This window comes from Sciurus vulgaris (genome assembly GCF_902686455.1).
Source record: "Sciurus vulgaris genome assembly, chromosome: 1".
NCBI lineage: Eukaryota > Metazoa > Chordata > Mammalia > Rodentia > Sciuridae > Sciurus > Sciurus vulgaris.
In genome coordinates this window covers 113,476,608-113,494,927 of record NC_136461.1, presented here as the reverse complement: position 1 = coordinate 113,494,927, position 18,320 = coordinate 113,476,608, and positions in this window count along the sequence as shown.

The window sequence follows — 18,320 nt, the reverse complement described above, 5'->3', positions numbered from 1 at the left end:
CTACCATTATTGGGTGAGTAAGTCCCCATGATTCTAGGGGCTAAAATGAGCAAGCCCTAGCTAACAGGCTCAGATTCAATGCCTGTTATTTAACCACTATTGTAAAAGATGACGTTTTGGTTACCATATTTTTCAACCTTTTTCAGAACAAAAGCAAGAAAATAAAACAACTCCTTTGCAGAAGTCATTTTTCTAACACCTTTTAATGCTTACATTAAATGAGACAATGAAAACATATAATGAATAAGTGCATACTAATGGGCAAATTTAACTTTTCATAGGATATGTACACCTTAGAAACACTGTAAGGCTGGGGATGTGGCTTAGTTGTAGAGTGGTTCCCTAGTATGTGCAAGGTACTGGGTTTGTTCCCCAGAACTGAAAGTGAAAAATATTATCTGCCCTGACTCTCTGTTCCCCCTATAAACTTCTGATACATGGTGTGGGCATGATAGTGATCATTTACACCATGACAGGCATGTCCCAGTGTCCTGGCCTGATGATGAGGCCTATAGTCTATTATAAATGAATATTACTGTCTGGATTACCAGTCAGGGAATATTAAATGTGGTTAGTGTGAATCAGCTTCCTGGAGCCTCAAGACCCCTGGGTGAACCCATGAACTGACTTCTTAGCAATCATCCTTCCAGTGAAAGTTCATAAATATACATAAAAATGCTAAATTTCAGGGCAACTCCATAAACTAGTACCAATGATTAATGTATAGAAATGAGTAATCCACCTGGGCTCCCAATATTCTGCCAAGACCATGCTTGAAACACTATAACTGCTCTGAGAAAATGAAAAATGGCAATGTTTTATGGTAAACATCATACAACTAAACTCCCCAATGGAAAGTATACTTTGAAGACCTTTTTGAAGATCTCTCAAGTAACACACATGTCTGTCAATCAGTAAACTGTTGCTTAAAAAGTTAAAAGCATAGATTAAGAAGTTGAAATGTCTGGATTCAAATCCTGTGTGTGTCCCTTACTAGCTGTGTGACCTAATTTAGTTTTTCCATCTGCAAGATAAGGATAACATGAAGAACTTGAAAAACTTCGGTAAGAACCATAAAAACTTTTGTTACATGTCAGGTGCTGTGTTAATCATAGATCCCAAAAAATTTTACCTCTAGATTAAAAATCTATGAAACCAAGAAAGAAAATTGGTTGCAGAGGTTGTGTGTAATAGTAAAAGTAAATCAAATGTGATTTACTTTTTTGGGCCAGTAACAAGGATAAATTTCTGGACAAATCTGACCTAGAAAACAGGATCAAGACCATCTTCCCAGGATGAACCTTAAGACTGGTATCAGTTTGACTAACAACTTCCAAACCCAGGAAACTTTTTGGACACATAAGATACAGGTGAACAATGTACACAGGGCTTTGCTTCTGATAACACTGAATGTAATTCCTCCAAAGTGCCACCAAGTGTCTACAAACACTCATACTTCCCTTCTAACTCTTAACAAATATGGAAGCTGGAACAAAAAAGGAACTGGCCACAGAACACAGTTTGTTAGCAATGGACTCTGCACTAAAACCCAGGTTCAGGTGGCTGGTTAGGACCCAGCCTTAGCTCCAAAGTTCTCTAGGTCTAGGAGAAGAAACAGATGTCAAACAAGTTTAGCACCAGGAGGAGTCTAAGACTTCCATTGTATCACTCATCCTCATACCTCCTCAAAGAACAACACTTGGGCCATTCCAACTAAAGAAGAATCTTCTGGTCCACCAGCAAAGGGATTTAAATTCCCCCTCGTTCTCCTTGATCCTCCTCACCAAGGTCTGACACTTTTCATTGCTGAAAAGTTATGTGTGACTCTGTCTTCAGATGTCAGTGCTGAAATTCTCAGCTTCTGTTAGCAAACCCAGATACATTTCTTCCTTGGGCCTTTAATGTCCCTCTCCCTGTGAATGCAGAAGCACCTTACCACTCAGTGCAGAGCAGAGGTCCCAACTGCAAGATTTACCACTTTACTCCCTTCTTAGTTCTAACTGTTGACAAACTATAGGTAACTATATGCATCTTTTTTCTCCATAAACACAATGTACTTGTATCTCCGGCTCCACCACTAGCTACCAAACATGCTTTGGTTTGCCCTACCACTGTTCAAGTATTTGTCTTGCTTATATAAATGCATTCCACCACCATTACTAGAGAGTAAGTTCCTTGAGAGTAGGGACTCTGGCTTTCTATTCTTCCTGGCACTACACATGGCAGCTCACACAATGAATGCTTGTTGGATTGACCCCACTGGTGACAAACATAAGAAACTTGTGTACATTCTGTATGTGGGATTTTTATGTCCATGTTGCCTCTCTACCCTACAAACTGCTCTCTGGAAAATGGCATGTCTCTCTAGAGGCAACACTGACTCTGGTAGTAGGCACACATCAGCAGTATGATGCATGGCACAGAACCCTAGATATTGGGTCAATATCTGGCTGAACAAATCTGAGAAAATGGAGGTAGATACAGGCACAGAAACTTCTATAACTTGAACCTCCCAAGTCTCTACAGCTATCCAAGAATGTCAAAAGCTGCCCTTCTCATTTTTTTCTCTTCCCCTTTTTCCCACTCTTCCATCTAATTCTCCTCACTTTACTGTTCTTCCCTTCTTCATCCCTTTTACTCTCTTCTCTGATTTCACCTTTCCATCTCCTCTTCACCCTCCCCTGTCCCATGTTTCCTCCTCTTTTTTCATATCTCAGCACTGAATGAACAAAAATAGAGTTCCATTCCGAAGACTCAGGACCTTGATTAACATTGTTCCAGAGATTTTCTCAAAGACAATGGCATCTGGGGTCATCTGTGCCAAAGAATTTTGCACCAGTGGGGATTCCTATAGAAGACCCTTTATTTCTTGTACCTCTGTCTGATCTTATTGGCATACGTTGTTCAATCAGTCACATGTGGCCTAGATTCTGGTTTCCATTGTCCTTTGCACCACGTCTCCCAAAATAAGGCCAATCCCATCTTGTTCCTTGGGAGCCCATCTTGCCATTTGCAGGCCAGTCCAGCCAAAACATTGAAGCCCCCACTTTTGTGGAGGGCAGTCAGTATAGTGTCAGGACTCAGGCCCACATTAGAAGCTGTTAAGTGCCTGTTCCATACGTGTTCTTTGTGTTCTGTGGCTGTATAGTAGCTTCTTCTGCAGTCAGAAAGAAAGAAACATCCATATTTGAAGTAAACTCATGCCCAGGGAGCACACAATCTTACCAATTCTGCTACCTCTGGTCCCAATTCAATACATCTTCACTAAGCATCTGCTATGAGCAAGGTGCTGAGCTGCATTCTATGCTGGGTCAGAATTGAAAAGTAACTGAACACAGATCTTATTCAGTCTGGAGTTCAATTAATCTGGTAATAGTTGTGCACACTGCTGCCTGCCTTTCTGCTAACTTAGGGACTTTGCCCACTCCTTTCATAGCTCAGATCATGATATAAGGAATAAAAGTTTCACACACCCCTGAAAAGGGGTCTTTTTAGGACCTAGTAAGTAACTAAGTTTTCATTTACACTCTTGATCATACTGGCAGAAAAGGAAGACCAGAACAATATACATAAAATTGCCAAATTTCAGGGCAACTCCATAAGCTGGTACCAATGATTAATGTATAGAAATGGGTAATCACCCTGGGCTCCCAATATTCTGCCAAGACCATGCTTGAAATACCTTAGGCCGAGGTGATAGCTTTGGATGGGACAAACACCCTCTTGTCTCCTTCCCACTTTCAGCCATTTTGCACATAAGAAAACTAAGAGGCATAGAGAGAAAGCCATCTTCCTAACCTCACATGGCTGATCAATGAAAGAACTAGGATGTGAGCCCAGTTTTTCAGACTCTGATTTCAAGGCACTTGTTGCAAGTATCCAATGGCTCCTAGTGTCTTAGAGAGGTTCCAAGGCCAAATGAACTTGTGAGTTTTCAACTGGGGTTGCTTCAGCCAGAAAGCTGCAAAAGTAGCGTACAAAGTGGCATCTACCACTGGGAAATAATCTGAATGAGAAATTACACTGGAAGGATGATTGCTAAGAAGTCAGTTCATGGGTTCACCCAGGGGTCTTGAGGCTCCAGGAAGCTGATTCACACTAACCACATTCAATATTCCCTGACTGATAATCCAGACAGTAATATTCATTTATAATAGACTATAGGCCTCATCATCAGGCCAGGACACTGGGACGTGCCTGTCATGGTGTAAATGATCACTATCATGCCCACACCATGTATCAGAAGTTTATAGGGGGAACAGAGAGTCAGGGCAGATAATATTTTTCATTCATTTGTGAGATATTTTAAAATAGAGAATTAGAATGTCCTTTCCCTCAGTATCACCAAAGGACATTTTTAAATTCAAACTTCTGTTACTCTTTTTTTTTCCCCCTCCCCTGTGGTACTGGGGATTGAACCCAGGGACACTCTACCACTGAGTTACATTCCCAGCCCTTTTTTTTACCTTTTTTTTTTTTTTTTTTTTTTTTTTTGTAGCTTTCATACTACAATTTCCAAGCCTACAGATTGGTCTACATTGATTTCAGATCAGGATGGTTGTTTCTAGGTGTTTCCTTACAAAGGCACAATAAACTCACCCACAATCCCCAAAGCATAGCTCAACAAATTACTTCTGAGAAGGTTCTCCATAAATCAAGCAGCCAACTCCCTCCAAAATATGAGACTTTTCATTAACCTTAAAGAGGACTCATGTGGGTCTTGTGTTCTCTTTCATACTTTTCCTCTATATTTTTAACTTAGATCTTGAGCTTTTTGACCCAGTTCTTTAGTGCCTAGAGAAGGACTGAACATTGGGGTGCCCCCTTGCTCCCCGACCTACTACCAAGGTTAGGATTAAACTCTGTTCAACTCCCTTCCTGAAGCCATTCAGCCTTCTCATCCCAATGTGTCTCATACACTGAAAGGTCATAGTTTTGTCACTGGCTCCAGCTCTGTCACCTAAGAGAGGCCTTACTCTTCAGAACCCTTTAGCAATACCCTCTGGCTATTTTTGACCTAGGGTAAGCTATCAGGCCAGATAAAATCTTTAGATTTTACAGTGACCAGAATAATCAGTGCACAGTAACAACAGTAATGATAATGTAAGCAACAAGATTAGCAATAAGAGTAGCTACTGGATGGTCTCTTGTTATTTATGAGCCAAGGGGAGGAGGTGAGGCTGGGTCTTGTTTCACTACCATGTGTGCCATGCTGTCTGTGCCTAAGGCTTTTGCTTCACCAAGGGTAGGAGGAAGAGCCATAGTGACCTCTGCTACTCATATACCTAGAGTGGACATCTAGAGCTCTGAGGCACAGCCAGCGGGCCAGCCCAGTACAGCTGAGCCAGACTTGGCCCAAACTGTCATTCCAGGGCCAGGAAAGACATTAGAATGAATTGTAACCTATGCTGAGGGGTGGCCCTTGAAATCTATTAAAAAAAAAAAAAAAAAAAAAAAAAAAAAACAAAGGCTGTCCCAGATATAATGTTCCCCAGAACTGACTGAGCCTGGGGAGCTGTGTCTCAAAACTCCAGAACCCTTCCCAGGGCTCTTTTTTGTACAATTTTGGCCCATCTCTACCTGTGTCTTCTCCAAAAGAGAAGAAAATGGAATGAGACAGAGAGACAAGAGATGAAATAATGTATCTGAGTACAGTCCACCAGATCAGAAGGTAATTGAAACACCTCACTCTTTGGAAGAAAGTAGTCAAAAAATTTTGCTTAAATCCCTCTTGGAAGCCCAGGATTTGCCACCCCAAATCTCCCAAAAGGGCTTGCGAGGTTCTGGGTCTGTCTCCATAAGCCAAAGCTAATAACAAGCAGCTAATGTGTTTGTTATTACAATGTGCCACACTTCTTCGCATCGTTTATTACAGTTTGTGGTTATTGTGTGTGTGATGATTTGATTATTAAATTAATCAAACAACATGAAGTCAGAACTGAACCTGATCATGTATCCTCCAGGTATATGCCTAGATTTGGCATAGAGTAAGTTTACACAAATATTTATTGCATAAACAAAAATATGAATGACTGAGTACCAGTTTTGAGTGCTGTGTTTTAGGAGAGAAGCCAACAAACAGAGCATATCCAGAGGTGGCTGTCAGGATTGGGAATGTCCAGGAGATCGTGTTCTATGAAAAAAAGTTGATAGAACTGAAGTCACAGAGACAGAGATTAGCAGATATAAGGGAGAGCCTGGCCAATTGTTTTCTTATGCCACATGGATGAAGGATTTATGAACCTTGATTCACATTGTTCCAGAAGGCAGAAAGGACATCAAGGAGCAGAGATCCTAGGCAGATTGTAGCTCCAAGCAGATGAATATTACCCATATCCCAAACTACCCAGGGATGGGATAGGCTGCCTCTTCAGGAGGGCCTTTTCCATCAGAGAAAGTGTCCAGGCAGAGGCAGGATGCCACCCTCCGTGTGTGGGGTGCACAGGGAGGGGCCTCTTTCTTACAAGAGATTCAGCCAGCAGACTAACCACTGAGATTACCTGAAATCATTCCAAGTTTATTTTTCAGTGCCCAAGAGAACAAAAGAACAAATTTTCTGTGATAAGAGTCCTGTGAGACCCCAAGCAAAACTATGAGAAAGGGAAAATCTTAGTCATAATACTTTTCATTAATGAAATCTGTAAGAAAAGAGAGAGGGAAAATCTAACTTTAGCCCCCCTCAGTTATCTTTTCAGAAACCTTATCCCCTTGTCTTGTAAGATTCCTAATACTAATTCTTGTCTTTAATACAAGCAAACTAAGAAAAGAACTCACTCAAGGGTGTTAATGCCTTCCCATGTCAATCCATATTTTGAAAAAGAGTACATCAAGAAAGTCATAGGCAAGTCTAGTGGTGGAGCTTGCAACACAGAGGCTTTTGAATGGGAAAATCTTCTTAGTCATCCTACAAGGGCTCAAAACTTACCCTGTGTTCAGCATAGTGTTAGGCAGAGGGAATGGGCACTGGATTCAGAGATAGAAATCCTGGGTTCAAGTCCTAACTCTAACTTATACTATGTGATCCTGATTAGTTACTTAGCTTATCTGAACCCCATTTTCTTCCTTTGTAAGATAGAGTTACTCAATATATATCTCACAGTGTCAAATGAGACACTAAACAGGGAAGTGCTTTACAAAATGCAAAGTTCTATATACTTAGCATTATTGTAATGATTATTATTTGACATAAGTGGAATACAAAGCAGCATAAACTAACATTTCTGTCTTCAGATAGCTCATCACATAGCAGTCCTCAACTGAGCTACTCTTATTCCTTCCTCCCCTTTTTGGAAACTACCATGCAAAAAGAACACAGAAGGGGGCTGGAGAGATAGCTCAGTCAGTAGAGTGCTTCCCCTGCAAGCATGAAGCCCTGGGTTTGATCCCCAGTACCACAAAAAAAAAAAAAAAAAAAAAAAAGAACATAGAAGGGGCAGGGGTGGGACACAGAGAAGAAGACACAAGCAGCTCTGGCTCAGAGACAAGAACCTGCCAAGTCTGGTCATGCCTGATCCCTGCCCAGAGCTCCATCTTCCCTCTGGGCACTGGATGGCTATTAGTCCCATGACCCCATCACTCCAAACAACCCATATCTTTTGAACTCACTACTCTGCATAACCACTTCAGGAAAAGTGCTTATCCTTTGCTTCTTCCCTTTCCATCCCTGCTTCAGAGAGAGACAGCTCCCAGGAAAAATAACAACTTGACCAATTCAGGCAGCTAACTTCCTACATTTCTTTATTACAAATAAAGTGTTTCATAATTATATTGCATAAAACTGACTCAGAGCAATTTAAAACTGATTTCCACAATGACCTGGTGACCTCACTCTTCCCTAGTGACGTGGCAATTCAAAAGGAAATCAGCTAAACTGCAGGACTTTGGATTTCTTTGAGACTCAAAAACATATTTCCTGATAAGAAATGAAATATTAAAAAGTAGGATCCCATGTTATAAGTCTGTCTACTTATTTGTTTGTTGTTCTGGTATAGATTAAATCAGGCAAACTTCTTGTAAAGAGGCAGCTAATGAATATCTTAGGTATTTGTGAATCAAGGATATCACATAGGCACTTATATATAATAAGAAATTATATATTTGACAAAAATCCAAAATATACTGATAATAATAATCAAATAAGATTTTTTTAATTCAGATCTACCAATAAGAAAAATATAATTCTTTTTAAGAGGAGGGTGACATTTCAACTAATTGGAGTTCAATGTTATTCTCTATCATAAAAAGCTATTACAAATGTTCATCCACTAATGCTGATGTGTAAGGAGATTTTGAGTTCCTTTTCTTAAATGCCTTTTCACACAGATACTGCTGAATACTGATATCCAAGACACGATTTTAATTTAACATGTTCATCACTTGGAAGATACCTAGTAAAATTCTACTAAATTCTACATCTCTTTATGTTTGCCTTATAACATACCATTACATTAAAAACTAATCACTTCCAGTGGAAGGTTAGGGGGAAACTCTTTAATTCCATGGTTAAATAGATTTGCACTGATATCCAAATAATGCTGTTGGAACTGTAGTCTAAGTTCAGAAAATACTTGAACTACAGGTATGTGTGGGAATAAAAATCATACTTCCTACTTAACTTTTGACAGCACAGAAGCTTAATAAAACAGTTTGCATTGCTTGTGATTCAAACAATATTGTCTTTGAAACAACTTTGCCATAACGTAAGCTTCACTTTTAGGCACTGTTATATCTTATAATTTTAGATCGAATTCATTAAGAAACACTATCAAATCTGCCACAAAAACTAACTTCCAAAACTATTCATTGTTTAAACATAGTCAATGGGAGTGATTCATCTTATTCAAAAAAATTTCAATCTCAATCATGAGCTTAAAAAATAACAATAAAACTTTACCACTGGTAAGCCATTAAGCCATGGGTGTGGTAGGGCAAGTGAAGATATATAACTTCCAGTTCTGATTGGACAAAAAAAGTCATAAAACTGACAATCATTAAGTCACAAGAATCAAAGAAGTTCACCATTACCATCACCGGTACAATGACAGATGAAAGATCTAATTGTTCTCTCCAAAGTACTATCTTGTTTTGGCTAAGAGCAGTGATTCTTCATTTAGGCTTGCAGATGCTCTATGGGTAACTGAAAACAGGATAAAGCTTGGCTTATCTGCCTTTTCTTTGTATCTGTCCCCGCTATGACCTTAAACTCTGCAACCTGCTAGCTAAACATGTACATTAATCATTTAAGAAGTGTTCATCTAAAAACAGATGGTACAAGGTTTGTTAGCCCTGAATTTACTTAACCTATCTCATCCCTCTTCAAGACTGAGGCAAAATTTACAGCATCCTGTTTCAGACCCCCTTAGAATGATACCTAGAAGTCTTTGGCTGTTGTCCTACACCTCTCAGGAATAGTGAGAGGCAGATACATCATCCTACTAAGGTACTGCCCCTAAGAAGGAATAACCATCTCATGGAAACCTAATTGCCTGCTTCCAGGATTACAGTTCTAATAGATAAACATCCAACATTAAAAGTATGGGCAGTGGGGTAATATAATAGTTGTCCACTTTATGCTTTCAATATAGCCCTTGCTTCTTGGTCAAAAAACAAAAAAAGTGTTTGGAAATTGCCCCCTCCAGTGATCTGGCCTTCTCCAAAGAAGTCACAGAATGAGAATTTAGAAAATGATTATCCCAGATCACAATTTAACCTTGACTTCTTAATTATGCATACCTCCATCCCTCTCCCCCAATTTTCTTCTGTTTAAACCTAAAGTTCATGTGAGAACCCCCAAAACAGGGCTGAGATTCTGGATCTCACTTTTTCTTCCCAACATGGCCATATTGATTAAAGGCTCTTTTTCTGTTTTGCACCATTACCTCTTCTGTTTGGTTTTTGAGGCAAGTGGCCAGACCTAGTTTTTCGGGACTCCCAGAGTTTACATTGTTCTAATAGATCTTAGCAGATTTTCAGAAAAGTAGCATTTTCTCTACTTTGAAAATATTTTTGCATGTAGTTGTTCCACACAGACTATCCATAGAAGCTGTTTCTTTAGTCACTTCAAATTCAGCATTAACTACCTGAAAAAACAACTGAGTAGTATCAGAAACATCTGTAAACCTGCCAAAAAAATAAAAATAAAATCACTGGAAACTATTTGCCTTATTAATCAATTGACTTTTGATGGTGCTCCCAATGTCCTTTCTTTCTCTTTGCTAAAAGATTAGTGGTCAGAAACAAGTTATTTTCTGTGAACCCACTTCTTCAGCAGCTGCAACAGAATATGATTTAATTAATTCACCATTGGCAAACAGCTTTCCTTGCCTGACTAACAAATGAACCAACCAGAAACTTATTTTGCTTGATTACAGTCTTGTTTTTACTTTTTTGTAAAGACATTCTGCTGTGATTCCATTGTAAATTTCCTAATTTTTCTGATCATTGCTTCCTGTGAATTGGGAACTTGTAACAAGGGCTTACACTTATCTGGTAATGTCAGCATATTATATTATAGTATACATTCTCTTAGCACAGCTTTAGTGTCATTGCATAATAAACATAATGCTTTTACAGCTAATATGTAACAACAGCAGAAGTACTTTGCTGTGTCTTATAACACACTTTCTTTTTTGTTTTGACATGATGGGCTGCACTGGTAATTTTTTAAAAATAGCAGGGCACAGCAATAAATGTGACACTCTCAACAGTGCTAAGCTATAACTGCAGCACTGCAGTTATGCTTCTCACAGCAATGCAAAGCAATTGTTGCATGGGAGCTGCCATTTGCTTTATGGTACATAATGAATAAGCATGACTATGTCCCAATAAAACTTTTTTAATGGACACCAAAATTTGAATTTCATATGATTTTATGAGTCACAGAATAATGTTCTTCTTTTGATTTTTCTGACAAACAGTAAGAAATGTGAAAACATTCTTAGCTAGTAGACTGTACCAAACAGTCAGCAAAAATGTGGGGAAAATATTTAAAATTTTTTAAAAATAAAAACTGAGGTTAAAAAAAATTTTTAAAGTAGTCAATAGGCTTGATAAGGTCCATAGGCCATAGTTTCCCAAACTCTGAATTAAATGGTTGTATTTCCTTAAATGTTTTAGTTATTGTTGAGGCTTGGAATCAGGGAAATGGACCAAAGACTAACTAACTAATCTAACTTCCCTACTAATCAGAGAATCTGTTGCACATATCACAGACTGTGAGCACTTTATTGCAATCAAGATCATTAGCTGGGTGAGCATTTGTATCCAGCATGCTGGGGCAGTGCAGGAGGCCAGGAGGGCCGAAAACAGAAAGGAAACAAAGGATCTGCTCTCCAGGAGCTTGCAGTCAACTTGGGAAGATTAGACTTCCACGTAGTGACACTAATAGGCAGTTTTAAAACGCACCTTTAACACTGTTTAATGTCTATTGAATATAGTTGAAAACACATAAATAATTGATGAAGGAAACAGCAAGTAAATGATAAAAAAATTTGCTCTCTCTAAACCTAATAAAGCTCAGTATGGTAGCAACCATTAAGCCCATATTTTCTGGGATCTGATTGACTCAAATCTTACTACTTTTATTTATTGCCTTTATGACAAATTATTTTATAACTTTTAGTCTTCGTTTTCTCATCTACAAATTATTAGTGAATGATACTTATCTCATAAGCAATTTATAGGCATCAGATGAGATAATACAAGTAAAGCAATAAGCAAAGAGACTAAAAAGCTCCATAAATATTAACTGAAAGCATTGTTATTAGAGAAAGGTAGATCAGTGGAAGCCTGAGGAATTAGGGAAGGTTTCATGGAGGAAGTAGATCTTAAAAAAACATGTACAGGGAAGAACAGAGGAGAGTGCAGGCAGGGTACCAGACACAAACATGGAAGCTTTGTTTGCAAGGGGGTATTAGGTTTCCTGGTGAATCAGCTTCAAGACACAATATTGGAGAGAATACGGAGTAAGGGCAGGGTTGTTTAGTAACAACCTTTGAGGGAACCAAAATCACTGTTTGGGGCTCAGTCAGGACCACTCTGAAGTGCCTTGCACAAATTGATGGCCCAACTACTACCATGGGCATGTCTGTGGAGGGACACAGAACCAAGGAAACACCCTGGAGTCCTCTCAGGGGGCTTGCTAGATGTGCATGTCATCCTTATGTCATCCTTATCATTGCCATCAGTGGCAATAGCCAATGTTTATTGAGCATTGTGTGCCATAATTTACTTTAGATAGTAAATTACGCAACATATACTACTCCACTCATGCTTTCTGTTAATAGGAAGCATAGGTCTCAGGCAACTGCGATTTTGATCTCAACACTGCCTAGCCACGTATCATGTACACTGTGGGCCTCTATTTCCATATTATGAACTAATCAAATTTGATACTGTTGTTTTCAAGCTGTTTAACTGCAGAAATCTTTCCTCAAAACCAAGCTTAATGTTTTACAGATAAAAGAAAATTAGTTGAATGGGTATAAGCAGCAGAGTTCTACCACCAGTTCCCTTCCCTCAGTCCCTGACAGTTGCCAAGGAACATAGTTTGAAAACCACTAGGTTAGAAATCAGCAGTACTGGGACAGACCAGTATATCTATTGTCTATAGAGGTAAGATATTTCTGTGAACCAAAGAAGCCTGCAAAAGATAGGAAGTGTCCCTGTAGGGGAGATTGAAATCACCTCTACTTTAGTTCTTATGTTGGCTCTTCAACTGGATCTAGGGATCAAATTAAAGTAAGAGCTGATTAACAAGAGAAAAACATAAAAGTGGTATTAATTTTACGTGTGCATGGTATCTTTATAATGTGAAAGAGATGTTCAAAAGTACGGTGATTTTATACTTTTTACATTAAAAAAAATAATACTTTTAGCCTAGCACGGTGGCACATTCCTGTAATCCCAGTGACTTAGGAGACTGAGGCAGGCGGATCACAAGTTCAAGGGCTTCAGCAACTTAGTGAGGCCCTAGGCAACTTATTGAGACCTGTCTCAAAATAAAAAATAAAAAGAGCTGGGGATGTGGTGTCAGTGGTTAAGTGCTCCCAGCCTTCAGTACCAAACAGTAAGAAACAATGCTTTTTGAAGGAATGACAGTACAAATAGATTTTTGGACTAGGGTAGTAAATTGTAGGGATATTACTAAGAGAAGGGGAATGGGGTAGAAACTAGTGGAAAATAAAAGTTATTTCAAAGAGTTTACTAACTCAGATTTGTTGCAGTCGTAATCACCAGTTTCTGGTGATCAAGCTATTTTGGGGACTTGGTATAGAAAGAACACTCCTTCCCAAAGAATCTTTATGGTTTGCTACTTGTAGGGAAAAACAGGTCAAATGAAACTCCTCAAGTGATTAAAATAACCAATACATCAACACATAAATTGGTGATGTTTCATATTATGGGATGGAACATCTTTAACTCTACCTCCAAGTTCAGTCCTGGGAGAACCAAAGAATAAACTCCAGGCATGTGGTTGTTGTAGACATTGAAGAGTAGGTAGATTTTAAGAAACTGAGAGGAGAATGAAACATTTCAGAGAGGACTTCCACCTGAGTAAAGGTGTGGAAATGGTCCCAGGGCTCAGCAAAGAGGCCATTTTAACTAGAGCTGGGAGTTTTGGAGGGAAGATGGAATTAGATGATGAAGACCCAGACAGGCCCAGGCCCCCAGTGCCCACCAAGATCGGTGAGGTCTGTGACAGTGAACAAGAGGGATCTTGAAGAGTCTTTTGTGGCTGTGGATGGTCATCAGCAAACTTTCCTAACACCTGTCATACTCCTTATAAGCTCATCAGGTGCCACATGCCTGAGCTCTATTGTCAGGAGGCCCCACCAGGAAGAGAGGTGGGGTCCAAGAGACAGGGACTTAACACCCCAAAAAATTGTTTGCAGGCCCAAGGAGAAACAGAGCTATTGCCATAGGGAAATCTGAGGCTTAGCAATGCATCGTCAGGTAATTTAGGAGGAGCTAAAAGCCTTTAAACTCCCATCATATACTTCATTCTAAAATGTCACTAATCCTCTGTAACACTCCAGCATTCTTGTGAATATGTGGGTGGCAACAGCTATTATCCTCATTATACTGGGTAGTAAAGGCCAAGGAGGACTCAGTCATGATGCCTAACACAACAAGAAATGTGAGATGAGGAAGGACTTGAAATTTGGGTGGACATTCAACAAAGAAAGGAATGGATAGGAACCAAATAGCAAAGAACTTAAAATGAAGACAAGACAACCACAAACTCAGGCTTCCTTCTCAGCCAGGAAGTCTCCCCTGAACCCCTCTAGGTAGTATGGCACTGTTGTGGGGTCCGGTTATTGATGCATAGTGAGACCACCAGAGACTAAAGTAGGAAGAAAGTTTATTTTGGGGAAAGAGAAAAAGAAAACAGACTGATATGTCAGGACCACTACTTTAAGTAAGGGGATCAGTAGTGGGGAGTGACTTCAGCAAAATGGTTTTTAAAGTGAAAACCATAAAAAAAAATCCTGACAGGCTTACAATAGGGGACTTTTTCCTTTTTTTCCAAGGAGTGCAAGCAGCCAGTTCCAGCTCATCTATTTCAGGCTGCAGTTGGTGGCTAGCAGGGCGAGCTAGGCAGGGGGGAACCAGACTACCCATGTCTGAAATCGGCAGCTTCTGGGGCCTCTGAAGGGATGGGTTGCTTCACAGAAATGGTCACAATGTCCTTAACTCATGGCCACATTATTTTATCTTGGGTACTGTCCTTGTATTTACCACAGTCAACACAACTCATTGATTTTATTCACACCCATTTAGGTTTGGTCAATCTTAACTAGATATTTTTTTTTTTTTTATCAGAGGGTCTCTACCTTTTTCTTTTTATAAGGGGGTCTCTACTCTTTCACAGGCACCCGGCTCTGAACTGCCACAGCACCTGAACACATCCCAGCACAGCATCCTACATACTGTTGGGTTTCCACTTACATATTTCCTTTTTCACCTTGAAAGTTTCACAAAGGTGTGGGTCCTTGTCTGTCTTGTTCATAATGTGTCCCCAGTGCTTCATGTTTACTGAATAAAGTAAATGAAAGAGGATGGGACTGGGAAGAAAATGAGGCCAGAAAGTACACTGCTAAATGTAAATACCAGGTTACTAAAAACCCACAAGGCAGAAAACTTAACTCCTTCAGGCCATTATCAAATATCACCTTCCCTGGCCACATAATTATAAATCACAATCTGTCCCTGCCCCCCAATTCTACCATCCCAGCTCTTCTCATCTCCTACCTTCTTTATTTCTCTCCAAAGCACATGGCACTGACATATTATATACATAACTTGCATGTCTCCCTACCCTAGAATATGAAAGCTGAATGAGGGCAGGATTTCACTACTGTAACGTCCATTTCAAAGCACTATCTGATGCACACTAGTTATTCGTAAACATTTATTGACTGAAGGAACCGTGAAATAAATGAGACTCCCCAACTCAAGGTCTGTGATAATTCCCCAAACTTTTCAAATGTAAATACTCCCTCCTGAGTTTCTTCCCTGGGTCTCCCACTCCTGAACACCCAAGTGAAATGTATACCTCTTGTTCCCTTTCTCTTCCCACACTCCGTCCCTCTTGTTTGCTCTGAACAACCCTTACTCTTTGTCTTCTTCCTTCTTTCTCTCATTACACTGGTACATAGAAACATCTGGAACAGCCAATTGAAAACCAGCCCTTTGTGTATTCATTCAAGAATCCACCTGTAACAAAGGCCAGGGACACCATGGAGGACAGCCAGATCACAAGGGAAGGCACCCAGTCTATCAATAGATTCTCTTTTTAAAAAGCATATACAAATAGATATTTTATTATTCTACATATTATTTTTACATATACACATTTTATTTTTATTGTGTATATTTCTGGGGTTAAGTGTGGCATTTCAATACACATATCCAGTAATGTAATGGTCAAATCAGGGTGACTGGCAAGCCCTTCACCTCAAATGCTGATCATTTTTTGTGTTGGGAATGGATTCTTACTATTCAGCTGGTCCCACATCTTGGAGAAAGGAGTTGCCTGAAATTATGGCCCGTTGTATAAAATGAAACTTGATTTTCTTTGTGTTAAACTTACCTTTCTCACCTTAAGGGATAGGGACTTTCTCATTCTAGTATTTTAGGTATTTGTGAACATAGCTACAGGCATATCACGAGTCTTTCCTGATCTCATAGTCTTCCTCTTTACCTCTTCCCTGGTGTCATCCTCTCTGAATGAAGAAATAATTTTGCCACCCAGTCCATTCAACAAGCTCATACCCACCCTGTCAGGTCCTATTCTAGGCACTGAGGCTGCAAGGTCTTACTTTCCAATAGGTAAGAGGGAATAATAAATGAGCAATATGAACTCAGCTAGGTCATGGTGAAAAGTGCTAAGAAGAAAACCAAAGCAGAGGAAGGGTCTTCCTCTGTGTTAGAAAGTGATGACTGGTGGGAGAGCTTTGGTACTTTCTACTGAGTGTCCAAGAAAGCCTTTTCTGATGACATTTAGTCGAGAGATGAATGAAATGAGGAATTGAACTATGTGACTCTGAGGTGACAGCTCTCCAGGCAGTGGGAACTGCAAGTACCAAGACCTTGAGGAAGGAGATCCCTTATTACTCCCTACTACTTGCCTTTATCTGAAATGTTCTGATCATGTTTTACTTAAGGATGTGGAGATGAAGCACTTAGGAAACCCACACTCTGGTTAGGATTGTCAAGTAGAAGACAGAGAGAAGCCCAGAAAAAGTGATGCAAGGAAAGTTGCAACACAGTGTAAGCAAACACAGCCAGGAGGCGTGCAGACATATGCATGCACAAAGCCACATCCTTAAGAGGCACTGCAGATTCCTGGGGTCCCTTTCGAGGGTTATGGAGCATAGCTCAGAGACTGCCATTCCATATGGATAATTTGAACTGGTTTTAGTAATTATAATAACTATAATAGGCACTATGCATTAAGCAACCACGTGTCAAGAGGCATGCAAAGACCTGGTATACAGAAATAAGACAAAAAGCACCCAATATGCTTGAGTGCCTACTATGTGGCACTTTGTTGTCATGACAACTTCATGCTGCAAAAAGGATAAGAGACTCTGCAAAGGCCATCATCTTGTATGTTCACAATCTAAAGGTAGTGTCTGCTGAGTGGTATGAAGAGAAAGATAGATCTGGGTCTGTTGAGATAAGCCTAAAACAAACAGACTGACCTGCCATTGTGGACTGCATTCCTTCGTGCATTCTGAAAAGACTAAGGCAGAGGAACACTGGCATGAGAGCAAGATCCTAACAAAATCAAGCTAAAGCTAGCTTTTCAAAGGAAGGTCACCACCGGAACCTGAAGCTGCCGATCTGGTATCTGGGACTAAGCCACCCGTGCAGGAAGGCACTGCCTGGAGACAGGTGAAAATGTGAGCATGTAACAACTGAATGACTGAGTTATAGCTGAATCAGCAAATGCAGACTGCAGTATCAGCACACCACATCTGCAGAACTTCCCTCAGTCCTCCTTTTCATCTCAGAATGAGTCTTTCAAGTTTAATGAGAGTTCACAGAGCCAGGAACAGAAATCAGTTCCTCAGACTCCAGGTCTCACTTTTCTCCCCTACAGTGCAGTTCATGTGTTCCATACAATAAATATTTCTCACTAAATGTGTTATTTTACATTTGGCCACAATTGAAATTTAGGTCATTTTCCTGCCAACTTTCTGGACCAAAGAGATGGTGGTCCCAAACCATAATTACCACAGAACAAATGATGGGAACAATCTGAATTTCTTCCCTCTGTCTTCCCCTCACCCTACTAGTGGTCCTTCCTTTGTGAGCATTGGCCCCTCTCTTCTGTAAGATGCACTCCTCTCTGACGAGCATTTGATGAGAGCCTTACCTGGGATGCTAGGTGGCTATGGGAACGGATTATGAAGGACCAGGTTATAACAAAAGTGAGAGAGCAACTTTAAACAAATTCTATATAAAATGGTCCACTCTCAAATTAATGGCTCAGATCTTATTAGCATCTCAAATTCCTCTATAGCTTCTCAGATGGGGTAGTGCAGGGCAGCCTCTTGCCACTGTGGGTGGTTAATGTATTAAATAATAATAGTAATCTCTGCTCATAAAGTACTTGAATTCCTAACACCCTCTATAAATGGAAGCCTAATAAATGCAGGTGTGCTTTGATGCCCAGAGAGTATCCAGGAAGGTAACATTGACCAGGCCACCTCAGGAGGGAAGAAGAGTGTTCTGTGACCGCACGATCTCCTAGGCCAAACACTAGGGCAAACCATCCCATATGTGAACTTGAATCTTTTGAATCTCTACAA